Here is a 26,116-nt window from a genome sequence, read left to right on the forward strand (position 1 = left end):
ACACCTCCCACTGTCCCAGGAGCTCCCAGCCCTGTCCAGCCTGGCCTGGGATCCAGGGGTGGCCACAGCTGCTCTGGGCACCTGTGCCAGGGCTCCCCTCCCTCCCAGCCAGCTCTGGAACTCAGCATTTCCACGGCACAGATCCCCGTTGGTTTTTTTGTTTTTGTTTTTTTTTTTTTTTTTGGTTTGATCTCGGTGTTCAGCTGCACTGAGAACTCTGCAAACTCTCATTCCACACTCTCCCCTGCAGGTTTTCCATCAGTTCCCTTCTGGCCTTGTTCCAGGATTGAAGCACGGCTCTGGTTTATCAGGGCACTCCACAGCAGCTCCTGCTGCTCTCAGCCTCTGGAGAGCCACAAAACTCCAGACACCCAGGAGAGCAGCCCTGCTGCATTCCTGGGGATGGCTGCAATTGCTCTGCACTTGTCCAAAAGCCCGAGGGGTGTTGTGCAATTTTTCCTGTGGAAAGCAGCGCTGGAGAGGCAGCTCAGCTCCATGGCAGGGCCCGGAGCCACCTCCCAAAGCCTCCAGTGACACCTGAGTGAGCAGCAGAGCTGCCCAAAGCCACCAAACCGAGCACAGAAGCCAAGGTTCCATTGATCCCACTCCCCTGGAAGGACAACAGATAGGAGGAAGCCCCCCTGCAGCAGCCTGGGGGTGAGAGCAGAGCTGCTGGAGCCTGAGCAGGCTCTGAGCAGGGAGGGATGGTGGAAGGAGGAGAGGGCCAGACGCCAACACAGCCACGAGTGGATGAAAACCAGAGCTGGGAGGCTTCAGGAATGTCAGGCTGAGGAGAGGAAGAGTGATACAACTGCAAAGAATGAGCCCAGCAGCTCACCTCCAGCCCTGACTCCACTTCGGCTGCACCCATTCCCAAAAAAAAAAAAAAAAAAAAAAAAGATGTGGGGCACGTAGTGATGCCTGCAAAGAACGTTTTATTATTGGTAATTAGACCTGAGATAAGAGCACAGCAACCTCCTGCATGATTCCCTCCCTTTGGGCAATGTCAGTGCCATGAAGCACTCAGCACGATGGGGTAAGACTGTCCAAGCTGGATTGCTCCATCCGGAGCTGTACCCTGTCCAAGCTGATAAAAAGTCACATTAATAAACTTGCCTTAAGTTACAGAGAGAGACAGAGATGCTCTGCCAGAGCAGCTTCACTGGGAGGACAAGAATAACTTTCCTCTAAGCCCCAGCAGGGATTAGGGACTCTAGAAGGTGGGGATTAATGCTCTTGGCTGGCCTTCAAAAAAGCCACATGGAAGATGAGTTCATAGATAATAACTGTGAGGGACTTTCAAGTGTCGAGCTCTGCACAGGCCTACGAGCACTGAAGTAAGAGACCTAAAAAGGACTCCAAAAATCCTAAATATTTATCTAAGGAAAGAAGAGAGTCTGCCCACCTTCTGCCCAGACCTGGAAGTTGTAGCTCCCAAAAGAGCAGCTCGAAAAACCCAGCCTGGCTGCTGGTTTCCAGTGCCTCGTGTGCTGCTTCCCAGGAGAGGCAGCACCAAAAAAGGAGAGTTTCATCCATCATGGGGGAAGAGTCTCCTGTGTGCTGCTGGCACAGGGGACGAGCAGTGGGGGCAGGGTAGGGAAGGGCTGTTTGCAAAGCACTTTCTCTGGAGGATGCTGGGCTGAGCCCCAGCCCCAGCAGCTGCTCCTGGCAGCTGCTTTCCTTTAATAGCAGCCAGCCCAGGAGAGCCTGCATCCCACATCCCTCCCAGTGCCACAGCACACGGCCTGCCTGCCTCTGCCCTTCCCCTGGCACACAGGGAAGGGTGGCACAGCACAGCCCAGCCCTGGGATCACCCAGCATCACCCTCCAATTCCCATCTTCACCCCCTCATTCTTCCTGGACACAAGAGCTGAGTGCACAAAAAGGGAGAAGCTGCACCACAGAATTCACCCCAGCTCCTCTGAATGCATCCTAGCACACATTTGTGTTACGTGCACGTCTCCCAAAAGAAGGATTCTGTTCTCATTGCTCCCAATTTCTAATATGGATGAAAACTGTACAGCACAAACACTGGAAGGGAAACCCAGAGATGAGAATGAGTTCAAGTCATGCTGTGAGAAAAAAATTCAGAGGTTTAGTCCAGCCTAATTATAGTCTGAGTATCACTGTGCAGGCCTCAGTGCATTCACCAACTCATGGTTTTGCCTTATGTATATATAATAATATATAAATATGTGTATATATAATAATATATAAATATGTGTATATACACATCTGAGAGTGTAGGAGGGAAAGCAAGGCCAGAGAGGATGAATTCTGAAATTAATCTGGAAATCAGGCACAGGTTGGACACCAGCTCTGCCTCCAGTACTTCCACACAGGCTCCACTCCTTTCCCTGCACAAAATAATTCCAGTTGTGTCACTGACTGTATCAGAGCAGCTCCTTCATTTTTAATTAAAATAAACCCTTCTCCTGACAACATAATTACAGAGCACCAGAACCTGCCCATCAGGACACAGGACTGGAAGCTCCCACATGACAAAGGTGAGTGGAGAATTGTTTTCATTCATGGCAACTCAGCACCAGCTTGGTCATCCACAGGAGTGGGACAGCAAACATGGCAATGCTTTTTCAAAGGGATTTGTCAAGAGAAAACAAAGTTTTAAAGCTTTCAAACATTACTGAAGGTCAAAAAAGCTTTGGAAGAATGAAACAAAGCATTTCTATACCAAGAAAGGAGTTTTAGCTATTTGCAAATTCTGCAAGATCTCGGCTACAGCAAGTGAGGGACTCTGTGGAGTCAGCAGCTGCCTCTGAGGATGGTGCCTTCTGCAGACTCCCAGCAATGCCCCCAGAGAAACCTGGAAATGGTCAGGGGCTGCTTTGGAAACCACAGCAAAGCCTTGTGGAGGCAGATGTTGAATAAGGAAAAGCAAATTCTCTGTTAATGCCGAGCTCTGCTCCACGGGGACGTGCCCATGGATCACACAAGAGCACATTCCCCATCCATCCATCCATCCATCCATCCATCCATCCATCCATCCATCCATCCATCATCCATCCATCCATCCATCCATCCATCCATCCATCCATCCATCCATCCATCCATCCACAGCAACAAAACTCCCTCCTTTCGTCTAGAGGCCACTCAGGTGCTCAGAAATTCCTGGAGAATTCAAGTCCTTAACACATTTAGGGTGAGAGCAGAATACACCTGGAATGTTCCTGGAGCCTATTCTGGGATATCCCTGCTCCTGACTCTGTTAGGGACCCCTTTGGGATATCCCAGTCTGCCTTTACACACTGATGTCTCACCAGAACATGCTCAGAAAGAGCCTTTTTGCACCATTTTTGGCAATTCCATGCATGGAGTTTGTTCCTCTTGGGGCATGGCCACAATAATTGTAATGGAGATTAAACATATTCCAAGTGAACAGGAATTACACCCAAGTAGGGATATTTGTGCCTACACACAGGTGAGAAAGGAAAAACTCTGCAATCCCTTCAAACCAAGGTAGAAGCTTTTAACTTTAGAAGTGCTGATAACACCTGGGCCACAAAAGGATTTGCTGGAACCTTGGGAAGCAAAACCTGCCTGTCTGTGATCCAAGGGTGGTGAAGGTGCAGCTCCCAAGCACAGGGAGGAGGATAACAGAGAAAGGGAAAGGTGCAGTGAGACACCCAAACATCCCAAGGGGAACTCAGGATGCTCTGAGGGACCACGGGGCAATTGAGAGCTGCAGCACCAGCGTCAGGGCAGAGAGGGATCTTCTCCCTGTGCCAGGCAATTCCTGGGAAGGGGAATTAGCTCAGCATCCCTCAGAGCCACCAGGCAGCATCACCACACTCCTACAGCAGTCCTGCACCTGCACTGCACCCAGGGGAGGGGCACCAAAGACACAGCTACAGGGAAATGCCTGAAAACGTGTCCAGTGGCACATCCACTGAATTTCATCCGAATTTCACCACACACAGCTCCAGCAGGTCCATGCCCAGCTCCCTCCAAACAGGACCCACAGATTGCCGATGGAATTTGCAGCTCATCCCTTTAGCCCCAGGGCTGCCAGCCCAGCCCCTAAGCTGCTCTTGCTGCCTCCCAGCAGGACACATGAATTGTCCCCAGGCAGGGGGACACTCCTGCTCTCATGTGATGTTTATTTATTCGTTGAGAGGATCCCAGGGATTTTTTCTTTAGCTGCTTCAGCCCTGCAGCTGGCCCAGGGCCAGGGGAGCATCACTCAGCTCCTGGGCAGTGAGCAGGGACCTTGCTGTGCTACACTCACACATCCACTTGCTGTGGCAGCTCAGGCAAGAAAGGCCCTGCAAACTGAAGAGAAAGAACTCTGCCCAGAAAGTTCTTCCTGCCATACAAAGCTCAGGACAGAGCCAGTAAAAAAAGCAGATGACAGGCACAGAGTGAGGCCAAGGGACTGCTCACATCCAACAGCTGAGCCCAATTCCTCCCCAGTGAGGCCAAAGAACAAATTCTGCATTGGAGCCTTTCTGTTACCCTGCCCTGGTTCCAATGACAAAATTCCTGCTGGCTGAGAGATCAACCAACATTAGCTCCCAGTGACCAACTACACCCAGCACAACCACACTGGGGCAACGATGTCAAAACCAGCTGCAAACCTAAGGCTGGAAGACTCAGCTTGGTGAAGGCTCCACATTTTTTAGTTTTTCTTCTAAGAGATGAGCTCAAATGTTGCAAGCAGAAGAATGCAGCCTTAGTTCAAGCAGAACAGTGCCTGTGTGGCTTATCTAGTTATAAAATGGGAAGTGCTGGTAGGCAGGGGCTTGGGGAAATGCCAAGAGGAGCCACAGCACCAGGCCTTGTGCTGGTTCTGGGTCTCAAGGAGGGAACTGTCTCTCTGTGAAATGTGATGGGGTGGCAGCAGGGGGAAGAACAGACCTTTCTGAAATGAATTAATGGGGAAGAACAGCTCTCCCCTTCCCAAGTGCATGCAGGAAGGCAGGGGGAGGAAGGGAGGAGCTCTGCAGCCCAACCACCATTGTATTTACATTTCCGTGCTCTGATAACAAACACATTCAAGGGTGCCTGGAAAACAAGGCTTTGGTTAGAAAACAAAAGCTGAGATTTGAAAGAAAGGGCAATAAAAGACTTTGCAGGTGTCCTTGCAGCGTTATCAGCCATGGTGGGCTGGTTTCTTTGGAGAATTATTCACTTTTTTATCACAGCTGCAGCTGTAGTGTCCAGTGCCACACTGAGGTGCCCTTGGACATAGCAATTCCCTTCCAAAAGGGGAAAAAGAGGAGACTAAATAAATAACTATTCAGTGTAGAACTGAAAAAAAAACCAAACCAAAACAAAAAACATTTGATTTTAAATAAGGGCGCTTCCCACATCACTTCAAGAAAGTAAAACCTTAAGTGGTAAAGTGACCCAGAATCCTCAAATCCCTGAATGGTTTGGGTTGGAGGGACCTTAAATCCCACCCAGTGCCACCCCTGCCGTGGCAGGGACACCTCCCACTGTCCCAGGCTGCTCCAACCCCAATGTCCAACCTGGCCTTGGGCACTGCCAGGGATCCAGGGGCAGCCACAGCTCTCCTGGACACTGCCAGGGCCTCAAACCCAATAAAACTGACCCTAAAAATGTGGGTTTGTGGGTGTTTCTTCCCAGTTAGAGCCACTGCACAATAAAATATAAATTTATCCAGCAGGTAACGTTTTCAGAAGTGTTTTCTCCCCACCTGTACACGTGGAACCAACACAAGAACCAGAAATGAAGATCCAGGTGCCACCAATCATGGTCAGTGTCAGCATTTTAAGAGAGATGACCAAAATTCCCCTGGACTTGGCTGGAAGAACTCCTAATGGACTGAGCAGGAGGAACTCAGGGTATTCCTGAGGGACAATCTGAGATAAGAGGTTTATAAAGAACCCAAAATATTCCTCAGGCAGTGCCCGACTTCCCCCCAAGGTTCTCCTCCTTCCTGCCTGCTCTCCCAACTTCCCAGAGGATGTGGGGGAGGAAGCTGCTGCTATTCATGCCCCAGTCAATGAGCCTGCAGTAAATATTCCCAGATAAATTACTCCAGGAAACTTTTGGGCTGCTCAATGCAGGCTGTGGGAAACACCTGCTTGGTTGAGCATGTCCTGAAACCATGAAAAAAGGAATGGGGAGAGCTACAGGGATGCTGGGACTCCAGCAGGCAGATTCTGCCTGCTGGAGTCCCAGCATCCCTGTAGCTCTCCCCATAGGAGTCATGGAATTTCAATCCCTAAGTCTAAACTGAGTCCAGACATCCCAAGGAGCCTGGCAGACTTTCCAGATCACACTGAACCAAGCCAGGAGTGGTAGAAAAGAGCCAAAATAAAACCCACTCAAGAGGGGAAGGTGAAGGAAGGAAAACTCAAAGCCCTGGGACCAAGAGCAGGAGTTGGGAATGCCCCATGGAGCCAAGGGAGCATCTTCCAATCATTCCAGGAACAGGGACACAGGAGCATCAGCCCCACTGAAAATAAACAATTCTGCACCTCTGGTGTTCTCTCTGCAGCTGCCATTTTAAGGGCACTGAAAACAAAATTATTTTATCTCATAAATAGGTTTTAGGAGCCTTGTGAGGCTCCTGTCACCTGCAGGCAGCCCCAGGAGATGACAGTGGATGAAGCTGGGGATGTTAAATCAGGGTTTGGAGCTCCAGCCAAGGGTCTCTGGGTGGGACCAGCACTGCCAGCTCAGGCCTTTCTTACAGGCAAAGGCAGATGGGTGGCTCCAACAGAGAGGAAAACAGCACAAACTCCTCTCAGAACTTCAAGACATAGCCAGCATTTGAGAACAACCCCAAACTGCTCTGCAGAAGGGGTCTCTCAGTTCATAAAAAAATCAGGAATAAACTGAAATTCCTTCCCCAAACCACATCACATGAGCATTACCTGCACCTCCAGCATCTCAAGTGCAGACCTGATGCAGATTCCAGGGAAGTGGAGCTTTACTGTCCCCAAAGGACAGCTAGGATAAAAAACCTGGATGATCTGCTGCTCCCAATTCCTAACAAATCAAATCAGACTTCTTTTTCTTAGCCTGGTTTACCCATTTTAATCTTTTTTAGTCCTCTTACTCTGATAAAAAGAAGATTTGAGTGACCAAGTTAAACAAGATGATGCCTTTTAGAGCAGAAAGGGCAAGGAAAGAAGATCCAAGTGGCCAGAAAGGATAAACCTGGAGTTCAACACCAGCCCTGATATCCAAACAGAGCTCCAACAATGCCTGAAACTTTAATAAATACCTGAAAGGCTGGAGCCAGGCTGGGAGAGCTGGGAATGTTCCCCTGGAGAGGAGAAGGCTCCAGGGAGAGCTCAGAGCCCCTGGCAGGGCCTGAAGGGGCTCCAGGAGAGCTGGAGAGGGACTGGGGACAAGGCATGGAGGGACAGCACATAGGGAATGGCTTCCACTGCCAGAGGGCAGGGATGGATGGGATATTTGGATGGAATTCCTGGCTGGGATGGAATTCCCAGAGCAGCTGTGGCTGCCCCTGGATCCCTGGCAGTGCCCCAGGCCAGGCTGGACAGGGCTTGGAGCAAACTGGGATCATGTCTGTGCCATGGCAGGGGTGGCACTGGGTGATCCTTGAGGTCCCTTCCAGCCCAAACCTTTCTGTGATTCTGTGTGGAAGGATTTTCACTGGAAGGATGTAAAAAGAGCAGTAATTAGAAGGTTTAAGGGAACAGAATGAAAGGTGAGTCCATTCCAGATGTGTTTGCTCCACAGAGGCTCCCAGGGGCAGAACTCAGTTCAGATCTCTGGGTGGTGGCTGCAATTCCCAGCACAGCCAAACCTCTGCTTCTGAATCAAACATTTGGGGTTGGGTCATCAGAAAATCAGCTCCTACCTCACAAGCAGGTGTTCCCTGGGCAGGTCCTTCAGTCCTCAGAAACTGCTTATCTGCAAGACACAAAGCAGAAGGAGTTGGGTGATTACAGAGCCCTGGGATGGCAAAGCAGAGATGCTGGGACATGAGTGGTGTTACTCAGAATTAACTAAGGCTTGGCAGATTTGGCTGCAGTCCCCATAAATGATGCAAGCAGATTTTCTTGGTGCTGCCTCCTCAACGGGAAGAAGATCTCAGTGGGATCAGGACTAAGGGAGGGGATCCTGCCCCTCCACTCAGCCCTGCTGGGGCCCAGCTGAGATCTCGTGTCCATTGTGGGCTCCTCAGCAGCAGGAGCTGCAGGAGAGGCTCCAGCAGAGGCCCCAGAGATGCTCAGGGCTCTGCAGCATCTCTGAGGAGCAGGGGCTGCAGGAGCTGGGCCTGCTCAGTGTGGGGCAGGGAGGCACAGAGGGGATCCCATCAGTGCACACCCATCTCTCCAGGTGGGTGCCAGGAGAGGTGCCAGGCTCTGCTCAGTGACAGGACGAGGAACAGAGAGCACAAACCCAACCACAACAAATTGCAGCTCAGCAGGAGGAAGGAAAAGCCTCTTTCCATGGAGGGGCAGAGCCCTGGAGTGTCCCTGTCTGGACACATCCCTGTGTCACCTGCTCCAGGTGACCCTGCCTGGGCCATCTCCACACCCTCCATCCTGTGACTGCTATTTCCACTTGCTCAAGCTGTTTAGGATATTCCATGAAAACTGTGAGTGACTTTTCCCTCTTTACACACCTTAATAGGTTTCCCCAAACACAGCATTAAAGCTGAATTAATCCAGGCTGATCAGGACATCCCTGCCCTAAGCAGCATTTCAGGTGCTCAATGAAAGGCTTAAGAGCTCACAGGGCCCTGTCACACCTGCTCAGCCCCTGTGACAGTCACATGCACGTCATGAGCCCACCTTTAGCTCTTCCACTTGTTTTCCCTACTTTTGCCACGATTCCAGTCCAGCTCCCAAGCAGATTTACCAGGGAGCCATCTCCTCACCTGGGTGCTGTGTTCCAAGTTTTTCTACCCAATATTTTACATTCTGTTGATAATGTTCCTTAACTGTGAAGCAAATACAGCTGTTAAAAAAAAAAGATTATATCCCAGTAATTACTCCTTACAGCCCCCTTGCAGAAGGGAACACAAAGTGATCCACAGACTTCAAGTATTTCAATTCACATGGAGAAATAAATGTCCAACTTGTTCTCCAGCACTGCAAGTCATCAAGCCAGTCCCACAGGAAAAGATCATCTCAGTACCTGCTCAGCAGTCAGACAAACACTAATCCACGTTCCTCTCCCCACAGATGGACATTTGTGCTTCACAGAAGTAAAATTCCAGAGCTTTTGGCTAAATGAGGAAACAGCCCAGAGCAAAGTGTCATTTTAGCTTCAGTAAAGCAGTGAAGCACTGAGGAGTGAGAAAAGCCTTCCAGAAGAGTCCTGCTCCCTTCAGAAGGGCTTTAATTCCACATTAATTAAGGAATGGGGGAATCTCTGGTGCAGAATTCAGCTGCACAAGCTCTGCCTTGTGTGGTAACACTGGTGCTCCCCTTCCCCACAGAGGGACTCTGCTGGGACAGCACCAACCCACACCTCCCTTCTCCACATCCTCCCCTGCAGCTGGGGCACCCTGGGAGCAACTGGGACATCCCTGGGATCAACTGGGACATCAGGGTCCTCCTCTCCAGCTCCTTCCCTGGAGAACACCCAGAGCACTTCCCAAGGCAGCACAGCCCCACTGCTGCTCCCTTGGCATCCATCCTGCAGTTCTTGCTGTGATCCACTCTCACACAGGAGATTCCAATCTCTTTGCACAGAAACCACGAAAACTTTACCTTATTTGTTAAGAAAAACAACCCAGGGACCTCTCTTTTCAGGCAGAATTGAGGAAAATGAGAAGCAGGAGCTCCTTTTTTAGAGCTGCTCCAGCTCAAATGGGGCTGGGTCAGGCTGTGAGATAAAATCCACCACAGGTTCTTGGCCTGGGCAAACCAACTTTTTTTTATTTTTTGGTAAAGCTGCACCTCTGGATGCTCTCTAAGTAACCCCTGAAGGGCAGAATTCCTGTAGTGTGGGGGTCTTAACTGCCCCCATTGTAAAATTGATGTTCTTTAAGTTAGGGAGGCAGTGACAAGCAGAAATGTTAAATATCTGTGTTTCTGACCCCAAAGCACTGAAATTGAAGGTGTGGCTGCAAAGATTTCTTATGTGTTGGGTCCTAAAATAATCTGCATCCCCTCACATGATAAATTGAGGAAGACTCTGCTCCAGAATTTTGCTGAACAGCAGGAGAAAACTCTCACATCCAGCAAACCCCAACTCATGTGGCCCACGATTAAAGGCTGTTCTCCAGTTTGGACAAATCCTTCTGAGACCTGTTTTAATGACCACAGATACCATCCATGCACTGTTTTCCCACAGCTGACGTGGAAAGGCAAAGCAGGGATCTCATGAATGCCACTCCCCCCCGGATCCTGGCTGCAGTGTCAGAGAACAGGCACTGCCTGGCATGCAGGCTGCTCATGCTTGCTGTCCCTGTGAGATTCCAGTTCCACAATCCTGCACCAGTAGTTCTTGTTCCTCAGCTCCTCATCCTGTCTGTACAGAACATTCCAAGGGCTTCTCCAACTTCAGAGATTGCCCTCCCAGAAAAAGTGAATCCCCTGCATCCATTAACACACTGAGTACCTCCAACCAGCCAGCTCCCACCCAACACAGCCCTTCTCGAAGACAAGGGTTATTCTGAGGAGTTCCAAAACCATAGCCATATTTCAGGGCAAACATCAACTATTCCCTGCAGATTTTTGTCATTTTGAAGGTTCTTACTACTTCTAGCAGCACCAACTCATCTCTACCAGTTTCCAGTGACAGCCCTTTGGAGGATGAGCTGCCAGCTCTGCTTGGTCCTGGAGAGAAGCATCGAGTTCATCTTGGTAAGCCACCCAAAAATGATGTAAAACAGCCCCTCCCACATCCACCTCACGAAATCATCATCCCTGGCCAGTTCCAGGGATCCAGGACTTTGTGTGTATGTGTGCAGTGATTGTCTCTGCTCATGATGCCAGAGACCAGGAGCACAGCAATGCTCTGGATTATCCCTGATTCCAGCCAGGAGGAATGCACTTCAGTGCCACTGAGTCTGTAACAGAAAGAAAGAATGTGCCATTGGCCATATCAGAAACCTTATCAGCTCCCTCAGACTCCCTGAACAAGCAGCACTCACTGTGTCCCCATCCCAAATTCAGGAGTGTTGCAGGTGAAATCCCCTCAACCTTGGAGTTTCCTGTTCTCTCACCCTTCAGGCTTGGTTTCCAAAGCTCTGCATAAACAGCTCCCTTTAAATAGCTCTTGTCTCCAGCACTCACAGGGCACGAAGATGACTCGATGGAAGCCAGGAGGGGCGTTACCCAGCCCAGCTCCAACATTCCACATGCAAAGCAGCCCCAGGGTGTCGATGCAGCTCCAAAGGCACAGGATGGTGATCCCTGAGCTAAATATACACAGTGGCCATGAAATCCAGATTGGGCAGCTCAGATTTCCACCCCTGGCTCTTCCCAGAGCAATAACTACAACAACCTGACAAGGAATCACAGAACCACACAATGGTTTGGGGTGGAAGGGACCTTAAAGCTCTCATTTCCATCCCTGTCATGGGCAGGGACGCTTTTCCTGAGAGGGAAAATTGCCTTTATGGCCACAACCCCCTGTGTTGACTCCTTGCCTCTTCCTGAACTCACCAAGACCCTAAATCAAGAGTTTATTCACAAATATATGATGGACTTTTTACCTTCACGGGCACCACTGCCAGATACTCACTGAATTTTTGTTCAGCATCAAACTCCTGTTCCCATACTGACACATCTGGATAAAGCTGACAGTAAATCCTAGGAGAAATGGATAAGGGAGCTGGGAAGGGGCTCAGCCTGGAGAAAAGGAGGCTCAGGGGGAAATTCTGGCTCTGCACAACTCCCTGACAGGAGGGGACAGTGGGGGGGGATTTGGGATCTGCTCCCAGGGAACAGGGACAGGAGGAGAGGGAACGGCCTCAGGCTGGGCCAGGGGAGGCTCAGGGTGGATACCAGGAGGAATTTCTGCATGGAAAGACATTGGAAGAGGTGCCCCAGGAATGACTGGATGTGGCACTCCAGCTTGGCCTTGCAGATCTTTTCCAACCCAAATGATTCCGAGATTTTCAAGAGAATGCTTTTACATTTTAATTCCAGGCTTTTGAATGGAGCTACTCCCAAGAGAAGTGAAGTTAGACTAATAATTTAAAGAGTCTTCAAAAGACAGGACGTATTTCCACTGCACTTGAAGAGTGAATCATTTTCTAGGGAAATATTCATGACCAGCAAGGCAGAGTTGCACAGCAGTCACGCAAGAGGTGCTGCTTGGAGGAGGAGATGGATCCCCAGCACATGGAAGAATGAAAACCTTCCCCTGCAAAGCAGGCAGACACTCTCTGGCAGCATCCACATTTCATCCTTATTAGAGGGGACAGACTTTCAAACGAGAGTCTTGGGCAACGATTGAGGTTGACAAAGTTAAAACCCAGTGAGGTTCATAGAGGCAGACAGGAAATCAGCAGCTGCACAAACGGGGCTGTTTTTACAGCACCACGGATTTTGGGATGTCAGGAACAATTTGAAAAAAAAAAAAAGAAACAACGAGCAATGACTCTGGGAAGTTGGAGCAGTGACTCATGGCTTGCCACAGTGCCAGTGTCAAGGACCAGGCAAGGACCTTCCCAAAGGGCTCTGCAAGGCTGGGCTGTGCACCAAGGGCTGCACTCACCTGCCAAGGAAAGTTCCAGAAGCCCAGAGCCCTCTGGTTTGTCAGTGCCCCAGACAGGAACGTGGGAGAGACCGTGTTACACACCAGGGTCTGTGACAGGAGCCTGGGAACACCCAGAGAAGGCTGAGATGAAGGACTGGGACACGAGCGATGTGTGCAAAGATTCCAACGCCTTTCTCAAGTGTCAAAACAGAACAAAGCAAAATCCTTAACATCCAGACTCACACCAAAAAGAAACCCAGCACCAAAAGCCAAGGCAGGAATTGCCCTTGGTGAGAATCAGCAAAGCCTGTCCCTGTTGAGCAGGAGCTCAATAAAAAAAGAAAGTGATTTAAGCAAGAGTGAAGTGTCTCTTTTCACAGCTGAAGGACTCTGCTGCTCACAGGACTGAATTAGCTAAAATTAGCTCTCACAGTTGCATTCTCACCAGCACCTCGAGCCTCCCATGTGGATGAGTAGTTTTGGTGAAAGCAGCTTTAATTTGGATTCAGAGCATGCAAATTTAAGGAGAATAGTGATTTCTGACCAGCTCCTTCCATGAACACTGATGCATAAAAAACACTGTCTTTCACATTCAAGTTTAATCCTCTTCTGAAATATTTATTTTTGGAACAATTCAGGGAACAGAAAGCCTTCAGCCCAGACGAAATACATCTAAAAATAGAGGGTTTAAGAATTCAGGAATTCTTCCTACTGTTCTGTCTAATCAATACAGATCCACTGTGACTCGTGTCATCTGCTTTATTTGTCAAAGCACATCCCCACACTCTGCCAGCCTTATCCAACCTGCATCTTTTGGGATACTCTAAGCCAGAATTAGCATTTGGAATGATTTGAGATTGATAAAGACTCACACACATTACATAAGGAGCAGTAAGAGCAGAGTCAAGCCTTGAACTATGAAATCATCATTCAAGGCTGGAGCTCCTCCAGTGCCCATCCTGCCTTCAGCCTGGGGGAGCATTAATGAACTCTTTGATGGCAACAAGGAGAAGAAGCAGCTTTCATTATCCAAATGTCATTAGTCCATTAATGAGAGGCTCTAAGCCAACTGATGGCCTCCCTGCATCAGCAAGGAACGGGAAGCAGCTCCTCAATGTCACAGATGAGTCAGAGTGGCCAGGAACATTCTCACAGATAAAATGCTGCTCTCCACACCAGGGCTGTACGTGCAGACAGATGTGAGAAGGGTCCCGGTCCATGGCAGCTCTGGAACAGCACCCACCACAGTGTGGGAGAGGATTTTTGCTCAGAGTCAAAGGCTGCAGTGGGAAATCTGCTGAAATCAAACATCCCAGCACTACCAGAGATCACCAAACATCCCAAAACTCAGTAGCCCAAGGGCAGCTGGAGACACCAGGCTGGGAGCTGCTCTTACTGAACGTTTTTTATATTGACATCAGCCCAGCCCACCTGTCACCACACGAGAGCAAAGCACCACGAAACAAACCAGAACTGGAACAAACAGGGCTTCTCTCTCAGTGCCTTTTTAAAAACTAACTAAATTTTTGCTGCTTTTTAAACAGCTTTTTACCAAATGTCTCAGCCAAGGTGTAACAGGTTGTTCAACACGTCCAGCAAGAAGGATCCTTGTGTTACTCACTGCAGGGACACCACACCCAGAGCAGCAGCTCCTCTGCAAGGCTGGAGATGCTTCCAGAACAGCCCCTGGGTTTTATTCCTCTTTTACCCACAACAAACCCTTGCTGTGCAGGTAAAGCAATGGTCAGCAGTGTTATGGACACCCAAAAATGGAAAGTGAAGGTGCCTGGACCTAAAGGGGGCTTAGACAAAAGACAGAGGTAAAGGGAGGTGACAGAACAAGGGGTGATGGTTTTAAACTGAAAGAGGAGAAATTTCTATCGGGTTTTGGGAAGGAATTCCTGGCTGGGAGGGTGGGCAGGCCCTGGCACAGGGTGCCCCTGGGTCCCTGGCAGTGCCCAAGGCCAGGCTGGACAGGGTTTGGAGCAGCCTGGGACAGTGGGAGGTGTCCCTGCCATGGCAGGGGCTCTGCAATAGGATGATCCTTAAGGTCTCCTCCAACCCAAACCATTCCATGATTCTGTATCAAACACACCCATGGAGAACTCCCTAATCTCACTGAAACTACAAAACATTGTCTTTCCTCAGCTTTGGAAAAAGAAAACCAAGAAGGAAATTGCAGGCACCAACTGTGATTTTACCACATTAGCCCACACTAAGGAATGCTGTCTGCAGTGGGCAAACAGGAGAAAAATTTGGATTTCTCATCTCCTTGGGCCTTGCAGGCTACCACTGCAACAGCTTCAAAGCCAAAGAGCTCCTGGAGAGCTCCCAACTGTCTCTGATGCTTTATTGTGCTAAGAAAGTATGAAAATTCATGAGACTGAAATCTTCTTACGTTTTCAAGGCTGATGCCTGCCAGGTTTCATAACTGAAGTGCCCAAGCTGTCCATTAATATCTCCTCACCCAGAGCAGGTCACAAGCTCCTCCTGTGTCCCTGTGGTGCAGCAGGGAGGGGATTATCCCAGGGGGATGTGTGGGTGGCCAGGGAGCTGCAGGGCTCAACTCAGGGACACTTCACTGAGCACTTCAAAACCCACCTGGAAAGGACTGGATGGGAAAGGATCCATGGGTGCTCTTGGAGTTGAGCTTTGCTTGGTGCTTCTGAATGGAGCAGGGAAAATGAAATTTTACACTGTGATGGAACCACTGACCTGTGCTGCTTCTCCCCAACCCACAACTGCCCCAGTCTTGACCTAAAAACACAACAGAGATTGTGGATTTATTTAATTCCTGGCTTTTCAGGCTGGAATCTTATTATGGCAGTAGATTTTGCATGGATGCTTTGGAGGAAGAAAGGAAAAAAATACCAGAGTTCAACAAAATACAGGCTGGCAGCATGACCAGGACACTGGGTTAAAAGCTCTGGAAAAAGCTGTTATTTGGTCAATATATATATATAAATATTTCACAGAAGGTGGTCATCTATATACATTTTATACACATCTATAAACCCAAGTCTCATGTCCAGATGTGCTTTAAATGAAGGGCAGTACCTCAGCAGATCAGGTTTAACGAGCTGTGTATTTGAGGGGAAATATTTCAGATGTGCAGGAACACACAAGGAATGTGACCCAGGCATCCCTCCTGTCCCCAACCATCAAAGGTGATAAACACTGTGAGATTAACCCAGTCCACACAAACTCAGCCTCTCCTCTGCTCAGACAGGTTTGTTCATGAGCTGACAGAGGGCAGGGATGGATGGGATGTTGGGATGTTGGGGTGTTGGGATGTTGGGATATTGGGATGGGATTCCCAGAGCAGCTGTGGCTGCCCCTGGATCCCTGGGAGTGTCCCAGGCCAGGTTGGACACTGGGGATTGGAGCAGCCTGGGATGGTGGAATGGGATGAAATTTCAGGTCCTTTCCAACACAAATCATTCTGGGATTCTAATTCTACCCTTTTATCTTATCCATATCAATTTTGGGACAATGATGAGGCAGATGCTTCATCACTCTTTTTAGGCAAAAGGGTTACAACTTTGTGTTTTTAAATTATGCCAGACACCAACACAAGCAGTGTCCAAGTACATTAAAAACCAAACAATCTTTATTTTCCACTGCAGGTTTGAAGTCTCTGCATCATCAGTTGATTTCTCTGTGAATTCTTTGTGAATGTGGATCAGAAGGAGGAAAGTAAAAAAGGCATTTACACCCCGTGCAGACACAGGAGTGCTGCTGCTGCTGCTTCCAGCTAAGAAGCTTTTCCAGGAGCCATGGCTGGTCAGCAGCACAGACAGGAGATATTTTGTCTGCTGTCAGAATATAGAAACCATAGAATAAGAATTCCAGGGACACCTCCCACTGTCCCAGGCTGCTCCAAACCCATCCAGCCTGGCCTGGGACACTTCCAGGGATCCAGGGGCAGCCACAGCTGCTCTGGGAAAACTGTGCTAGGACCTGCCCACCCTCCCAGTCCAGAACCCCTTCCCAAAATCCAATCTAAACCTATTCTCTCTCAGTTTGAACACTCCCCCTTGTCCCATCATTCCAGGCTCTTGGCTCAAGTCCCTCTCCATCTTTTTTGCTGATTTCTGGACTAGAGGGCATCCTCTGCTACACAAGTCAGTGACACTCAAAATCACTGCAGAGACCATGTGAAGTGTAAGAATCAATTCAAACCTAATCCATTCCGAATATGAGAGATTCCAGAAGTTTTCAGAGGATTTGTGACCTGAAAGTTTCACATGGGAAAGACCAGATTAGCAAGAATTAAGCAATATCTGTGCCCTGAGATATCAAAACTATTCAAATATTGAACTCCTGATTACAAACTGACTTTGTCAGGACCTCACTGTGATCCCAGCTGGGCAGAGGTCACTCATGGAACATCCCAAATTCTCCTGGCAAATTCAAAAGCCTCAAAAACATCACCTGACCTCCCCTATGTGAGGACACAACACCTGACAGAACTTGCACCTCAGCTTAGGCAGAGCTTTGTTAGGTCAGCTCTGAGTGATCCCCAGCACAGCCAACCTCTCTCCACCCCAGAAATAAGAATTTGGGCACTACCAGTGTACAGAAGAACCAGAAAAAGACCAACATTCTCCTGTTATTTCAGCTTTCCAGCTAAAATCAGAGCAGATTTGTTCAGAGGTGCAAGCAGAAAGTGATACCTGTACCTGGGGAAAGGGGAGATGGGAGATCAAGGTCAGGGCAGTGCAGCTAGATAAGGTTAAGTCATTAACATTTAGTTCTTTGCCTCTTAGCTCACAGATCACATTTCCAAGGCATAGACACCTTACCCAAGCTTTTCAGACTCAGATTGAAAAACAAACCCACCAGCAAAAGAAAAAAAAAAAAAAAAAGTCCATTTATAAGGGGTAAGTTTCCCTTTGTTAAAGGTGCACTGGAAAACGAGTCAGAAAAAGACTCAAAGCCATCTTGTGGATAAATTCTTGGACTGAGCTGGAACACATTCATTTATTCTGCAGCAGAACTGTGGCTTTTAGGGATTTTTAAGCAGTGTCACTTCTTAGCAAATTCAAGGCAACAGTGGCCAGCCCTGAAATTACCTGATAAATCCTTCAGATGTTTATTTACAACTGTAGTAGAGTAATTAAGATTTCTAAAGCCAACAAAAAAATAACTGGAACAGAAGATGAGCAGTCACTTCCTGTTATGCAACTGCCTGAAAAAACAGATTTGTTCAATTCAGCGTGAAAAGCTGGGCTGGAGTCTGAGCACCCCCCATCAGCTGCTGACAGGTTACAACAAGGTGCAGACAGCTGTGTTTAACCAGAACCCAGGAGCAAACTGCTGCAGGATCTGAGACACCACGGGGGAATGGAGAGCTGGGCACACAGGGTCCCAAACACAGCCTGCAGGGCACCAGGGGCTGCCACTGTCACCACTGTCCCCCCAGCCTGCTCCAACCTGCACGGTGCTGCTGAACATCACCTAACCACAGGATTTTCACTCTGGTTAATGGCAGGACCAGCCTGAGGTGTGGAGGGCACGAGAATCCCAGAATTAAGATTGGCAAAGAGCTCCAAGGTCACCAAATCCCAGCTGTGATTCCCCACCTTGTCCCCAGCCCAGCCCACCGAGTGTCATACACAGGAATTCCCTGGGCACTTCCAATGCCTGCCCAGCCTTTCCATGGGGAAATTCCTGCTCATGTCCACCCTGAGCTCCCCTGGCCCAGCCTGAGCCATTTCCTCCTGTCCTGTCCCTTGTTCACAAGCTCCTCTCAAGAAGTTGTAGAGAGAGAAGGTCCCCACTGAGAGTTGTGCACTTTGACTTTGCTGCATTTTTGAAGGTTCAGTCACACTAAACAAACAATGAGCTGGGAAAGAACCACAAGGAAAATAAAAAAAAGAAGGGAGAGATGCAGCATCTTCAAAGATTCCATCCCCACAGACTCTCTTATCCTGGGAAAGCAGAGGAGCAGCTCTCACCCTGTGTGTGTTATCAGAGCAATGACACAAATCCCTGACATTTCTAAGCCCAAGGAGCTGCTGGAAGTGTTTGCTCTGATCCTTGTTCTGGGCTTATCAAGGAGAGCAATTCCTGCTCTGAAAATGCAGCAGGAGCAGCAGCAGTTTCCTCATCAAGATTGGAACCAGTACAACGTGTGTTACCTCACACCACAACCAAATCAATCAGTGCAGACTCACTGCTCTGAAACCTTAAATAACGCCTTCAGAAAGACAAAGCTGCATTAATAAATTCTGATTTATGACTGAATGAAAATGCTTCAGAGATACCCATAAAATGAATTTGCAGCACTATACTTAATCCACCTGATTTCTCTTACTCACAGCAACTGGAATTCAGAAAGTTCTGTGGTTTAATGCACAGGTTCTTACTGCAAAGACCAATTAAAAAATAATTACATCATCCAGCTTTTAATCTGGACTTAAAACTGTTCAGCTCAGACTCATTAAGAAACAAGAAAAAAAAAATAAAGAAAAGCCCAGCTGTTCATATGTCCATCCACACTTTCACTTGTTCCTGGCTGAGACACAAACACATTCCTGCTACTGGTCATTCCCCCAGATCCAAAGAAAACCAGGAGTGCTGAGGCCGTGGAGATGTGTGAGATCCCCCTGCAGAGCTGCTCCAGCCCTGGATCCAACAGAACAGGACCTGGAGAGATCCAGAGGAGCCCCCAGAGCTGCTGCAGGGCTGGAGCCAGGCTGGGAGAGCTGGGAATGTTCCCCTGGAGAGGAGAAGGATCCAGGGAGAGCTCAGAGCCCCTGGCAGGGCCTGAAGGGGCTCCAGGAGAGCTGGAGAGGGACTGGGGACAAGGCATGGAGGGACAGGACACAGGGAATGGCTTTGAGCTGGAAGAAGTGGATTTAGATGGGATATTGGGATGGAATTCCCAGATTTGCTGTGGCTGCCCCTGGATCCCTGGCATGTCCAAGGCCAGGTTGGACATTGGGACAGTGGGAGGTGTCCCTGCCATGGCAGGGGTGGCACTGGATGATCTTTAAGGTCCCTTCCAGCCCAAACCATTCTGGGATTCCAAAATCGAGCAAAGCTCCTTCACTGCTGCTCTGTCCATGCCCTGGCAGGCTCCACTCCCAGTTCTGCATTCACTCCTCAAGGATCTCACCCAGGAGCTGGGAATGCAGGGACACTGCCCCATGCACCACCTGTGACTGAGGAAACAAAAACTGTGCCAGAGCTCTGCTCCTGAGCCCCCCAGGGACTGGAGTCACCCCCAGCACCAGGAATTCTGCAGCTCCTGCTGCCTTCACACGCAGGAGCTGTCACGACTCCAACTCTAATTCATGCTCCCATCCCTCTAAAGACAAATTCCAATGACAAGGGAGACAAGTCTAACACATTGTCTCACATGAGATTCTGTTATTTTTTTACAGCTCTCAGCATTTCTTTAGTTGGCAGAAATAAAAGATTTGTATTGGAATTCCAGCAGACTCCAAACCTTCCAGCCTCCCCTACACACTGATATTGTAATTTAAACTGGAACCAGCATGAGGCTCCCAGTGCCTCCAAGGACAACAAAGCAGCTTATCAGGGTGAGAAACTGAAAGGACAATGAATAACACAACTTGTGGTGTTTAAAGTTGACTTAGAATGAAGCAGACTCTGTGTTTCTGGCACATCACTGAATTCCCACTCAGCAAGATCCCAGTATCAACCCCCACAAGCATTGCACAAGTTGAATATTCAGAGTTTGCCCTTACTATAAGTAAGTTTTCCCCAATCATCTGTTTATTTTAAAGCAATCATTCTGTAATTTAAAAAAGAGAAATAGGTAGAAAGCACAGAAGGTAAATCACTGTAGTACATTTTAAAAGGATTTATTTAAAATCATGAAGCCAAGAGCCACTGATAGTTTTAATTTCAATCTTGCTTGGCTCCACCTTAAGACTTCAGTGATGTTTCTCCATGAAGATTGGGACCACATTTCTTCACTCTCCTGTAACAACTTGTCCTTAGAGAGTTTTGGGTTGGAGGGACCTCCAGGATCACCCAGTGCCACCCCTGCCATGGCAGGGACACCTCCCACTGTCCCAGGGAGCTGGGACCAGCAAACAGCCCCAGCATGAGCTCATTCCCAGCAGCAAACTCCATCAAAAAGCTTTTTGTTACAAGCTGCTCTTGTTCAGTTTGCTTCGTTTTTGGGATTAATTAGTAAAGATGTTTTACAGAATGATCCACTTGGTTATTCAGAAAATGTTCAGTACTTCCCTACTCTCTCTTACACTTGTACCTCTCCAGATTTAGAATATTGAGACGAGATTTTTGAATTTTTTAGCCAAATGATTAGAATCATGAGGGGATTAATTCTGGAGGGGTTGGGGAGGAGCTTGTCCTTTGGGGTTTTTTTTTTCCTCTTTGGTGTTTGAAAAGTAGAAATACTTTCAGGTCTGTCCATCACCCTCCTAACCAGGCATTCCAGGATTTGATTTCTGTGTTCAGAACTGTTTCATGCAAGAAACTTTCGGGAACAAAACAAAAATAATTCCAGACTGTTTTGGGTTGGAAGGGACCTTAGGGATCATCCCAATCCCATCCTGTTACACAGCAGGGAAACTTTCCAGCATTCCCAGGGTGATCCAAGCCCTGTCCAGCCTGGCCTTGGGCACTTCCAGGGATCCAGGGGCAGCCACAGCTGCTCTGGGAATTCCATCCCAGCCAGGAATTCCTTCCCAATATCCCATCCAGCCCTGCCCTGGGCCAGCTGAAACGGTGCAGAATTCACATTTGCCATTGTACAGCACAGAACTGAAATCACAGCACAGGCACATGTATTAATTTATTAATTTATTATTAATTTATTAACAGCCAGGCCCCAGGAATGAAGAGGACACAAACCAGAAGCCCTGAAGTATTTAGGAATTGAAGAATTTCTGATTGTGTTGTGTGAAATGCCCAGCCCTGCAGGTCTGCACTGAGGCACAGGCTGCCTGTTCCCTGTTCACCTTCCAGCAGGAATCTCAGCTGCCTCTGAGAGTTTCACCCTGTGCTGGGTTTGTTTTTTTCCTTCACCCCATCATGTGCAGCCTCAGCCAGACTGAATGAATGAGTCACTTAATTAACCCAGAATTTACACAAAGGACATGTGAGAGCAAAAAACTGCCTTGAATCTGGTCAACCCTGGGAGCATCTTAAAACACTTCACTTCTCTTTTTTCAAGAAGATATTTTAAAAATAAATTACCACAATAACAGAATTCAGTACAAACTTGCTGAGAGAGAACAATCCACATGCAACTTCCAGATTAAAAACTGTGAGATTTCAGTCAATCCCATAAAATACAGCCTGCATCCCTGTTTAGTAGATGAAAATGCTCCTCCCAGTATACAACCCCCTTTTTTTGGTATTATGCTTCTGAAAAGCACAATATAAAGCATTTCATGCAGAAATCCCAGCTCCTGTACTTGGAGAGATGAACAGAAAAACTCTCCCAAGAGATCAGCAGGGAGAGGAGTGTTCAGTGAGAGCTGCCCGAGTGAAACCTTGTGCTGAGAGGACAAAGGTGACAGTGGCAGCCACAGATAATTTTTTTTATTTGCCAGCATTGAGACTTTAGAGCTGGCTATTTCCCTGGCACCACCAGTGCTAACCTGCTTTGAGGAGAAAAAGGCATTTTTTGCTGCAGAGAAGGTGGAGAGACTGTGAAAAAGCCAAATGGAACACGTGGGGCTGGGGCAGGCCGGGCACTGTGCTGGGACACCGAGCTCTGGGTGCTGTCACACGGCAGGACAGGGATGGGCACCCACGGGGACTGTGCCAACCTCAGGAGCTTCAGCAGGGCCAAGGACAAGGTCCTGCAAGGGCTGGGACAATCCCAAACACCAATCCAGGCTGGGAATGAAGGGATGGAGAGCAGCCCTGGGGACAAGGACTGAGAACCTGACCATGGCCTGGCCAGGGAGCCCCTGTGCCTGGGCTGCAGCAAAGGGGGATTCAGGTGATTCCCCACCTGCAGAACTGAGCCCTGGACCCAACAGCACAAGGACCTGGAGCGATCCAGAGCTGGGAATGTTCCCCTGGAGAGGAGAAGGCTCCAGGGAGAGCTCAGAGCCCCTTGAGGGGTGGAATTGATGATCCTCGAGGTGCCCCCACCCAGGCCAGTGTGGGTGCTGTGATCTGAAGCCCACGCAGTGCCCAGGACTCCCAGAGCACAAAGAAGGAGCCGTGGGGACACAGCCCACACCCCCGAGGAAAAGGCAAGGAGATGAAAAAAGGACAAAGCAGAAAGCAAAGGTGCTCTGCACAAAGCCACACACGCGAAGCTTTTGCCTGCTGTGCTGTCACAGCTCTTACATCCCGATTTAATTTAATATGCTGTAAAGTAGGGAGTGCAATACTGCCCTGCTTTACAAACACAGATTACAATAATTGACTCACCTCACCCTCCTGCTCTGCTGTTCGTGAATTATTTGCATTTATTCCTATGATTTAGCTTTTTTTCTTCCTACTCCTAATCCCACAAAAAAAAAAAAAGTTTAGGCTTGAATTTAAAGCATTAACAGGATTGCTGAAAGAAAAGTACTTGGAAAAGCCTGTTATCAGTCAGCAAGTGCAGCTGGTGGATACCCAGCCTCCCTTTGTAGCTGCAATTCTCTAATAAAGGAACATCTGAGCTTAATCCAAAGCTTCTGTTTCATAAATAATGAGATTCTACTATCTTTCATTTGGAAACTAAACTAATTTAAGGACAAAATGCAGGTCCCTCCGAGGCACTTTGGAAGTTCCCTTGCTTTGAAGCAAGGGTTAACAATTCAATATGGAAAATTATAGTGCTCAAGGTGATCTGTGTTAAACAAGATATCCATCACCAGAGCCCCTCTGTTTCACTTCTGTCATTCAGAGGATCATTTCCCAATCTCTGTTTATATTTCATGCCTCAGTTTATACATTGGGAAGTTTCTTTGAAGTAATACAAGTATTTAGAATAAAGCAGGGTGTTAACACTTGTACAACCAGGATGCTCTGATGCATTTCAATTTAGATTAACTGTTTTCATTACTCCTTGTGTTCCCCCCACACATTTGCAAAATGAGTTCAGCACAATGTTTAATTATTCAAATAGAGCTGATAAAATAACTCCCACTGAAATTTTGATGAGGTGTTAAGGATCTGTAACCTTCCCCCCCTCCCCAGGCATAAACTGACATCTCTTAATTAACAAATGAGCACAAAAAGCTCCATTAAAAACACACAAAAATAACAAACGCACTCCAATTCCACATGGATTTTAAGAGCAAACTTTGCACTACATAATCTCTCGTTGAGTTCACATTCAACCCTTTGATTACATCAGCACCTCGAAATGATCTTGGAAGAAGTGAAGCTTGCCAGGGAATTTCACTGGGGAAACCTAACAGGCACAGTCAGCACATCTGGCTGCTGAAAAATTATTCTACAGATAAATTACATACTAGAAAAAATAAACATAGCCCAGACTAGCAAGAAAACCAGCTCAATTTTGATGAGTCGTGGGGATTTTCCAGGTTTCTGTAGGCACATCCCAGAGCAGGGAAATCAATATTCCATTTGAAATCCATGGGGAGCTCAGAGTGGCAGGAGCAGTGTGTGGAGGGAGTGTGGGGTGTGTGCAGTGCTGATTTTAACTCCAAGGGCAGGAACTATGAAAGCTCAGTGAGTTCAGTGACTCCCTGCCAGAATCCAGCTGCCTTCCCCTGGAGTTTGTATCCCTGCCTCCCAAAAACCCGTGCTGAGGAACAGCAAACTGCTTGGGAAACTTCCATTTTCACCCCTCCAACTGCATAAAAAGCCAATTTTCACTCTGACTCCTGCACAGTGCTTAGCAAGCCTGCCATGGGGGAAAGGGGAAACACAAATTCCAAAATAAATTTTTACTCATGGTTTCAAATCCAACAGCCAAAGCCAGCACAGCTCTTGGAGGGTCAGACTTGGAGACTTCTGGTGCTTGGGAGCAGCTGATGGAGGAGAGGAAGAACAGTTTGGAAAGAGTTAAATCCTCCAAGAGAAATCGTAGCTGGGCACTGGACAGCTCTGTCCTCACCATAACCTTCCTCCCACTGCTCTGCCCTGGTCACTCCCTCACTTCATCCCTTCCATGTGCTCCTCTCACTTTCCCAAGAGGATTCCAGTTACCAGTGCCCTCCTGAGAGAATTTTCTATTCTCCTGTCTGACAGTCAGTCACCAAAATAACTTTTCTATTCTCCCAGTGTCACTTCTGGAGTATTTCCTTCTCTCATTATGTAACCACGGAGTTCTGCTTTAAAAGGGAATCTCCTTTTATCACAGGAAGTCAAACCCCAAGGGGAAAAAACATCAAGTCTGTGGTATGTTTAAACAAGACACCATCAGCTGATGCCAGCCAGAGTCAGGATTTCTGGGAGCAGTGTGTTAAATCCTGTGCTCCAATCACCCCTCCAACAGCCTTTTAAAAGTCTTTGTAGTAAAAAAAAGAAACCCACCTTACACTGAATATATTCAGATGGCCTAAAACAGAAATATGGGAGAGAAAGAAGAGCAGCAGGAAAGGGGAGCAGAGGGAAACCCGGGGCACAAACACAGCTCAGGGGAATTAAGGAAAAAAAAATGCCCATGGAAATGCAAGGCCTTTGTGAATCCCAGCCATTCACTCACTCATCCATCAGCACCTGAAGGGACCCCAGAGCTGCCAGGGCCAGGCTCTCCCTGCCCACCAGAAGCTCCCAGAAAACTCTGCAGGAAGCCCAGACTGCAGCCAGGACAGGTGCCAGGCTCTGCTCTCACACAGGGATGTGCCCACGGGCAAAGTCTGTCAGCAAGACCAGCAATTAATGCTCATTTGGCACGTTCAGAACCTTGGCTGCAGAAAATTAAGCTTGGAGGTGCAAGGAGTTCCCTTGATGTTCCCCAACGCCTTCAAATTCGTGTTAATTCCTTGCAGGAGAGGGAAATCCCACAGAAGTGCCAGCTAAGGGACACAATACACCAAAGTAACACAGAACAGCACGGGTGGAAGAGTTGTTACAGTTTTAAGAACAAAAAAAACAACTGATGCAACGAAAAGTGGATAATGATAAAAGTTTTTTCCACACCATTAACACCCAGAGATGTCCAATGTGCAGCTTTTGGGATAAATTTGGGTTTCAGCCACCAGACAAAGCTGTGCAACACTGCTCTACATTCATATTTAGAGCTATTAAATCCTGGTAAAAAAACACCACTGCTTTTAAGGGAAAACACGAGCAAATTATAGCATCTCTCCTTCACAGTGAATTCCCCAAGCTGAAAATAGTTTGGACCAAAAGCAAATCAGCTCGAGTCACATCAAACCAGTGCTAATGCAGATATACATCCCTATAAATCCACTCATTCACCAATTACACCCATGCAAGCTCCTAAAAGGGTCACTTCAGGACAAATATGTAATCCCCAATGTGACACTTGATCCTATTGCCCTACATGCTCTGTCCAAATCCCAATGCAAAAAAAAAAAAAATAGTACGTTTTACCTAAAAAAAAAAC

The 26,116-nt window shown here is 48.0% G+C and overlaps 1 protein-coding gene across 6 annotated transcripts in view; it reads right to left on the reverse strand.

Annotated features, from left to right (window-relative positions):
* The window catches only part of MAP4 (microtubule associated protein 4), a 133,655-nt gene that overhangs the window by 98,421 nt on the left and 9,118 nt on the right, over positions 1-26,116 (reverse strand). For all 6 annotated transcript variants that reach the window (XR_015806768.1, XM_088173325.1, XM_088173249.1 and 3 more), the window contains exon 2: positions 7,820-7,872. The gene's annotated coding sequence lies outside the window, so the exon portion shown is untranslated. The remainder of the gene's footprint in view (positions 1-7,819; positions 7,873-26,116) is intronic.

The sequence above is a fragment of the Sturnus vulgaris genome, chromosome 1 (genome assembly GCF_052056855.1).
Source record: "Sturnus vulgaris isolate bStuVul1 chromosome 1, bStuVul1.hap1, whole genome shotgun sequence".
NCBI classification, from domain to species: Eukaryota; Metazoa; Chordata; class Aves; order Passeriformes; family Sturnidae; genus Sturnus; species Sturnus vulgaris.